Genomic DNA, 6,978 nt, shown 5'->3' with positions numbered 1-6,978 from the left:
ATAAAATAACTTTATGTATGCCTAGGTAGCATAGGTTACTATGATAACCTAACTGACAAAAATGCCGAAAATAAGGCAAAAGGACAATCCAGTGGTGATTTAAGTGGAATCGTAACACATCCGGCACAGCTCCGGTAGGCGGAATCGTTTCTCGCACCCGTTACGCATCTGTAACGGGATGATCAGGCGGTGCTGGATCGGCGCTGTCACATATCCGCAACAACCCCTAAAAACAGACCAGAAACGGCTTTGGCCCGATGTGCGTTTGGACTCAGGAACGAGTCCGTGAGGCGGATGCGGAACAGACCCGGCTCTGTCGTTTTGCGGTTGCGGCCCTTATCCGTTACAGCGTCCAGTGGCTATCTGGGCGTGAATCATCTTACCCAAACATTGGAGTGTCCGTGCCACTAGCGGCGCTATGGAGCTATTCTTGTGCCAATAAAAATGAACGTAGCTTTTCAAGAAACTAATGAAAATATAAATTGAAACTAAATAAATTATATCTAAAACTGAAAAAGAATAAATCGCAGGCAAATTTTTTGACTTCGTTTTTAATACACTGCATGTTTTGCTAACTATTTCTCATATTTCAATCGCTGATCTGAACTTACAAATGCGCTTCCAGAGTTTTCATTTACGCTTCTGAAGTTTTCGTTTACGCTCCCTGAGTTTTCGTTCGCCGTTCTGACACATTTCTCTCGTGGGGGCGGGGCTAGTAGCAGTGTGTTCTCATTGGTTACTGAGCTTTTGATTGATAGCTTCGTGACCTGGAAGTGAAGACGTCAGTGGTGTGTTTATGTGTGGATGTGAGCGTCTGTAATCGCAGCTTTCTATTTCATTTTACTGATATTAAGTTTATATCTGTATTTATTTCCTGCTACACTATATTGTTGAGATGATCTCTTATAGAAGGAATAGTACAGACGAATGATATTTATCATTAGGTATCGTCGCTATATCAGGAGGATACTGGATAGCGTTAGCCTACTCGTGGTAAGTCTGATTTTTGTTTTGTTTTTAATACTATACTAATACTATTTATAATACAGTACTGGCTTTTTTCAGGTGGAGAGGCATTTTAGAGCTCAGTGAGAGCCCATAACATTATACAGCTGAGCTGTGTTGTCTTGATTTAACTGTTAGCCCAATCATTACATGACTTGTTTATCTACATTCGGTTACAGTCTTCGATTAGATCATATTTCCCCACAGCCACCCCAAACAACATTGAGCTAGAGTACTGTACAGTAGCCTATCTGTACTGTATCAGTCAATGACTGATGCCATAGGACCAGAGCGCTGTCAATCACTGCCTGATTCAACTTTGGCAATGTAAAGCCTTTTTTACCATGCCAATAAAGCTATTTAAACCTGAATTTCTCAATTGCTGATTAATTTGCGATGCAGTTTTTGAAAGAGGAGAGACACGACTTGACCACAGACCACGTCTCTGTTCGTAATATGTAAACACTCAATTATTTTGAAGTATCGCCCTGGTTGCAATATTTATTCTGATTACTTTTGTGTGATAAAGATGACTGATAAAGCTATTATATGTATCTAGTATGAGTAACAAATTGCTTTTTCTGTGTCCATATTTGACTAATAATAATGAAAAAATGTGCTCTTCAAATGAACATTTCTTTGACAAATGTTAAATCTTTAATAGTCTTTAATAATAAATATATGTCCAAATTAAAACTTAATACATGCAAGTAATTATGACTGAAAACATCCAGCAACTAGGGAATACACATCCATATGTTTATATATAGGGCAATACAGCCATCTACTGGTTACACAACAGTATTACAGATGATAAATGCTGCTTGACTCCAAGGTAAATATTTAGTACTGTAAAATCCCTTAAATATAAATATAATAAATATTTTAAGTCTGCAACTTGTTACTGTATGGGGAGTTCAAAGCAGTTTGTATTGTTAGATTATAATACATTTCCTCTCTCATTTTCCAGGGAGTGGAGCAACTTTTCCATAAACAAAATTCTGATGCTGACCCAGAGGATGGAGTGATAGTAACAGAGATCCACTGTCCCTTTCAGACAATAATCTTACTTTGTTCATACACATCACCTTTGAATGACTGGGATCTTGATCTTCAGACACCTGATTTATTTTAATATAAACTAGCAAATATTTCAATTTCCTCTAGATTAAAACAAACATAGTTCACAAGTACACAAGAGGTTTCACTTTATTCTTATTAATCTATGCTGATCTTGGATTAGCATACCAATAGCATATGAATGTTGAGGGGATAGTTCACCCAAAAATACAATTCTCTCTTATTTTACTCACCTTCATGCTGTCCCAGATGCATTTTACTTTCTTTCTACAGATAAACACGAATTAAGATTGTAAGGAAAGTAATCCATCTCTGCGAGTCCTAAAGACGCTTTAAAAACCACACACAGTGAGCGTGACGGTAATCCATGCGACCTCAGTGGATGATCAATGCCTTCTGAAGTCAAACAATAGGCTAGATAAAATAAATACTAATAATGTAAACTGTTTTAACTATTAAAAATCTTACGTACATGGGTTACAATCCACTTGTATTATGGACTCACGGAGATGGATTATTTCCTTAAAAATCTTTGTCTATGTTTATGTCAAGAAGAAAGTCATATACATCTGGGATGGCATGAAGGAGAGTAAATGATGAGAGAATCCTCATGTTTTGGCTGGACTATCCTTGTACTGCTTGTGTCCAGTCACTGCTTTGCTATTGTACTGCAACAGGAACTGCTCAAAGAATCATTGCAACATTTAAAATGTATATGAATTTTTAAAATGTATTCTGTATTTGTAATTGTGCATTTTGTATAGTAATGTATATGATGAGAATACTGTGCATCACATGTATATTATGCAGTTAATGTTTTGTGGATTCTGGTCTTTCCTGTCACAACACATCCAAGACCTTCACTCTGATACTTGTGTATATATGCTTTAGTGACAATAAAGAATGTAATTTATTTGAATTCATATTTTCAATTACATTCATTTAACTGGTTGTATAAGTCACGATTGAAACGGTTGATGATTGTTAAAATATATTTACAATTTTAAATGTTAGAAGATAGTGTTAATTAAATGAAATAACTAAATACAATTATCAATTTAAAAAAAATGGCAACAAGAACATTCTTTGTGTGACATATGTAATGAAATGCCGTTTGAGGTCTGTATCTGACAGCAGGCCACGACTGCAATTTTTATTTTGTTTAAATTCCTCTTATTTAAGTGATCATTAATTTTGATGGTGTAAACGTATATCATGCTAACAGTGAGTAGTGTGATGGCCATGGTTGCCAACCTTGATTACCTGGTTGAAGTTTGACTTTCTTGACGGCTGAATACATCACACACGTTTGCTAGTATTCTCTTTAAATTGTAACAGCTGAACCTAATCAGAGCCTAACATGCAAAAGAATCATCAGGAATAAACAAATATTCTCCGAAAACATTGGACACTACAATATTTTAAGTATTATATACAGTACTTTAATGTGCAATTACACCTGAATAGACTGAATAGATCTCTTGTGCTCCTAAAAGCTTCTGCCAACTAAGTAGTAGCAGCATGTAAATACAGATCAAATTAAAAAACAAACATAACTTAATATCAGTAAAATGAAATAGAAAGCTGCGATTACAGACGCTCACATCCACACATAAACACACCACTGACGTCTTCACTTCCAGGTCACGAAGCTATCGATCAAAAGCTCAGTAACCAATGAGAACACACTGCTACTAGCCCCGCCCCCATGAGAGAAATGTGTCAGAACGGCGAACGAAAACTCTGGGAGCGTAAACGAAAACTTCAGAAGCGTAAATGAAAACTCTGGAAGCGCATTTGTAAGTTCAGATCAGCGATTGAAATATGAGAAATAGTTAGCAAAACATGCAGTGTATTAAAAACGAAATCAAAAAATTTGCCTGCGATTTATACTTTTTCAGTTCTAGAGATAATTTATTTAGTTTCAATATATATTTTCATTAGTTTCTTGAAAAGCTACGTTCATTTTTATTGGCACAAGAATAGCTCCATACGGCGCCAGGATTTATTCGTGCGGTTCACTTTTCATAATCAAGATGAAAAAATAACATTATGATATTTTAACAAATATTAAACTAAATGAGCTTATTTAATGGCTACAACACATATAGTAGGCACACAGACTTTGTACAAATTGCTGCACATTCATTTTATTCTGAATTTTGCACGCTAAGTTGAAAGGCATTTGTTTGTGCATGCATAGTAAAACATATCTGCAACCAGGGCCGGCGAGTGCACTTCTGCCGCTCTAGGCGAAAAACAATTGTGGGCTGGGCAGTAGGGCTGGTCCGAATACCATTTTTTGAACATCGAATATTCAAAGCTTCGGAGAGAGGGTGCTGAACATATTCTTCTCTCTAATAAAGGCAGGAATTTTTATGTGTCTGTCTGTCTGTTTGCATTTTGATTATTTCAAGAACCGTTCATCCAATCGACTTCACAAGGGAGTGCAGTGTTGCATTTGGTGCAAATTGCAACATATATCAAGTTCACTGATAATTATGCGTTATTAATTATTATCTTAATGAATAATGTAACAAGGACGAAGCATGTAAACTGCGTTGTTTGTTTAGAATGGAATGGATCGCAAATAGATCCGAATGAAGAAACGTATAAAACCATAGTAGAAAATGGGTGGGCCCGGACCTAAAATGGTAGCGCCGCGGCTGGTCCGTGCTCAACTAAGGCAGAGGCGGCATCTATGCCGGTGAACCGAACAATGATTCAGTTCGACTCCCAAGGCAAGACGATGCTCACCTGACTGGCCAATAGGAACGTGGCCCCGCCCATGACACAATTTTCACAGTGAAAGCAGAATCCTGACACAAGAGCAAGAAATTGCATCGAGAGCAAAGAAAAGCATTTTGAGAGAAACACTTTTTTTTTTTTTGAGAAAATGTTTTCACACTGATAGCAAAAAATATATATTTGAGAGTTTTTTTCAAAGTATTTTGAGAGAGATTTTTTTTTCTCAGAAATAATTTTAAAAAATTCAAATTTATATTTTTTTGTTCTATGAGAAAATACTTTCTCTCAAAACTTTTTTTAGTCTCAAATATTATTATTTTTTGCTATTGGTATGAAAACTTTTTTTCTCAAATATTTTTTTTTTCTCTCATGAAATGCTTTTTTGCTATCAGTGTGATAACTTTTTCTCTCAAACTTTTTTCTCTCTCTCAGATCATTTATTTTCTTGCATGTAATAAAGACACAATTCTCTCTCCATAGTTTTTTAGTATCGGGTTGTATTTGATCTTCTAAAACCCGTCAGATCGTCTGTTCTATGTTTTGATTAGATTTCACGTGACACGCAACCGTTCATGAACGACTCATCACTATTCGCGCGCGCGCGCGCGCGTGTGTGTGTGTGTGTGTGAGGGAAACAGAGGAGATAATTTCATTACATTCGGGATGTTATCCTTAGGCATGTGGCCTGACAGTAGCTTCTGATGGAAGCGAGGATCACCTTATCCATTGTTTCAAAGAGGGCCGTGCGCATCTGGGCGGGAGCTGTTAGTGCAAGCAAGGCAGGCAGAGTTAGCGGAGGTTGGAGAGGGAGAAGTGGAGGAGAGCGACGTGGAGGAGGAATTCGCCAATGAACTTGTAATTGAGGATCGCGAGGATGATGATAGTGATGAATAGAGTAATTTTCTATCACATGATTGCAGTTGTTTTACAGGGTAGCCTTCATTCTTTCTTGTTGATGTGTTTCAGGCAACAAGTTCATATGCTCGATGGATTTTAGTGGTAACTTGTGTTCTGCCCATTGCTGTCACATCGTTTAGTTTTTTTATGTTTTTTTTATTTTTTTATTATTTTTTTATGCTGCCAATAGCCAAAGACATTTCTTACATTAAATGTTTTTGTTAAACACATTCGAATTAATTATAAATAAAACATAATATAATGTGGTAACCTCCTACTGTCATGCTTGAACATCTCAACACTAAATTAAAGGCCTGTCTCTTATAGACGCCTGTCTCAAATACAAGCCGGTGCAGTTCGGCGATTTGGGTAAATAGAAGCCCGGGCTATTATTTGAAGTTTTATGGTATGCACCATTTATTTTTTATCAGAAAAATGTGTGTAATTATTTTTTTCCTCAAATCCTCAGTGGGTTGGGAAGGCTGTCAATACATGCATTCCAAATACATGTGCTGACAATCCACTGAAAAAAATAACTCTTAAAACACATTTCTACATGATTTTGCATCAATTTAATGCAAAAAATAAATAAATAGTTTTCTCACTTTTTTTCCAATATTTCCATCTTTACTTCATTGGCAATCAATCAACTATTCCCCCAAGTTATGACATCAGTCGATATGTCATTCTTTTCACCAAACAGTATACTCATTCCACAGAAAAAAATCATCATCATCCAACCAAAATCAATGGATATGTTAGGATTTCACTACTAGTTGATCAACAGGCTCAGAACCTCAATAGAATTTTAGGCTACTCTCAAAATTCCGAAAGACATGCTGGATATTTAACATCATGGCACACTTATGCATACACACATTATCTTAGTAATTTGAATGAGTTTGTTTGGAACAACCAACCAACGGTAACTAACAGACTTCGAAGCTGCTCATCATTGTCTGTGGTAAGTGACAGTGAATTTAGTGAATACCGTCTGCCCCAGTGTTTTGGGAAAAGAATAGTAATATGGATATTGTAATGGTAATTAACTGAAAGGACCACACCAGTTCTCTTACGGGAGGTCTCTCGTATTGCATAAGTATCTTACGCTAGGGGAAAACCTCTTTTCCACGAGATATTGAAGCCAAAAAATTATCCTTATAATTTTGTATTATTGCAAAATGCGTTGCAGCAGCACGCGGCCATGGGCAAGACAGCTTGCGCGCCCATTGGCTGCTCTGCGGCAAC

At 36.6% G+C, this 6,978-nt stretch overlaps 1 long non-coding RNA gene across 1 annotated transcript; it reads left to right on the top strand.

Moving 5' to 3' along the window:
* The first annotated feature begins 423 nt into the window (after window positions 1-423).
* LOC311087612 lies at window positions 424-3,004 on the top strand. The gene is made up of 2 exons (XR_014607319.1): window positions 424-993; window positions 1,976-3,004. It is a non-coding gene; the product is annotated as an uncharacterized lncRNA (long non-coding RNA).
* The last annotated feature ends 3,974 nt before the right edge of the window (window positions 3,005-6,978 follow it).

The sequence above is a fragment of the Abramis brama genome (genome assembly GCF_963993115.1).
Source record: "Abramis brama genome assembly, chromosome: 7".
NCBI lineage: Eukaryota > Metazoa > Chordata > Actinopteri > Cypriniformes > Leuciscidae > Abramis > Abramis brama.
This window is presented reverse-complemented; position numbering and strand designations above follow the sequence as displayed.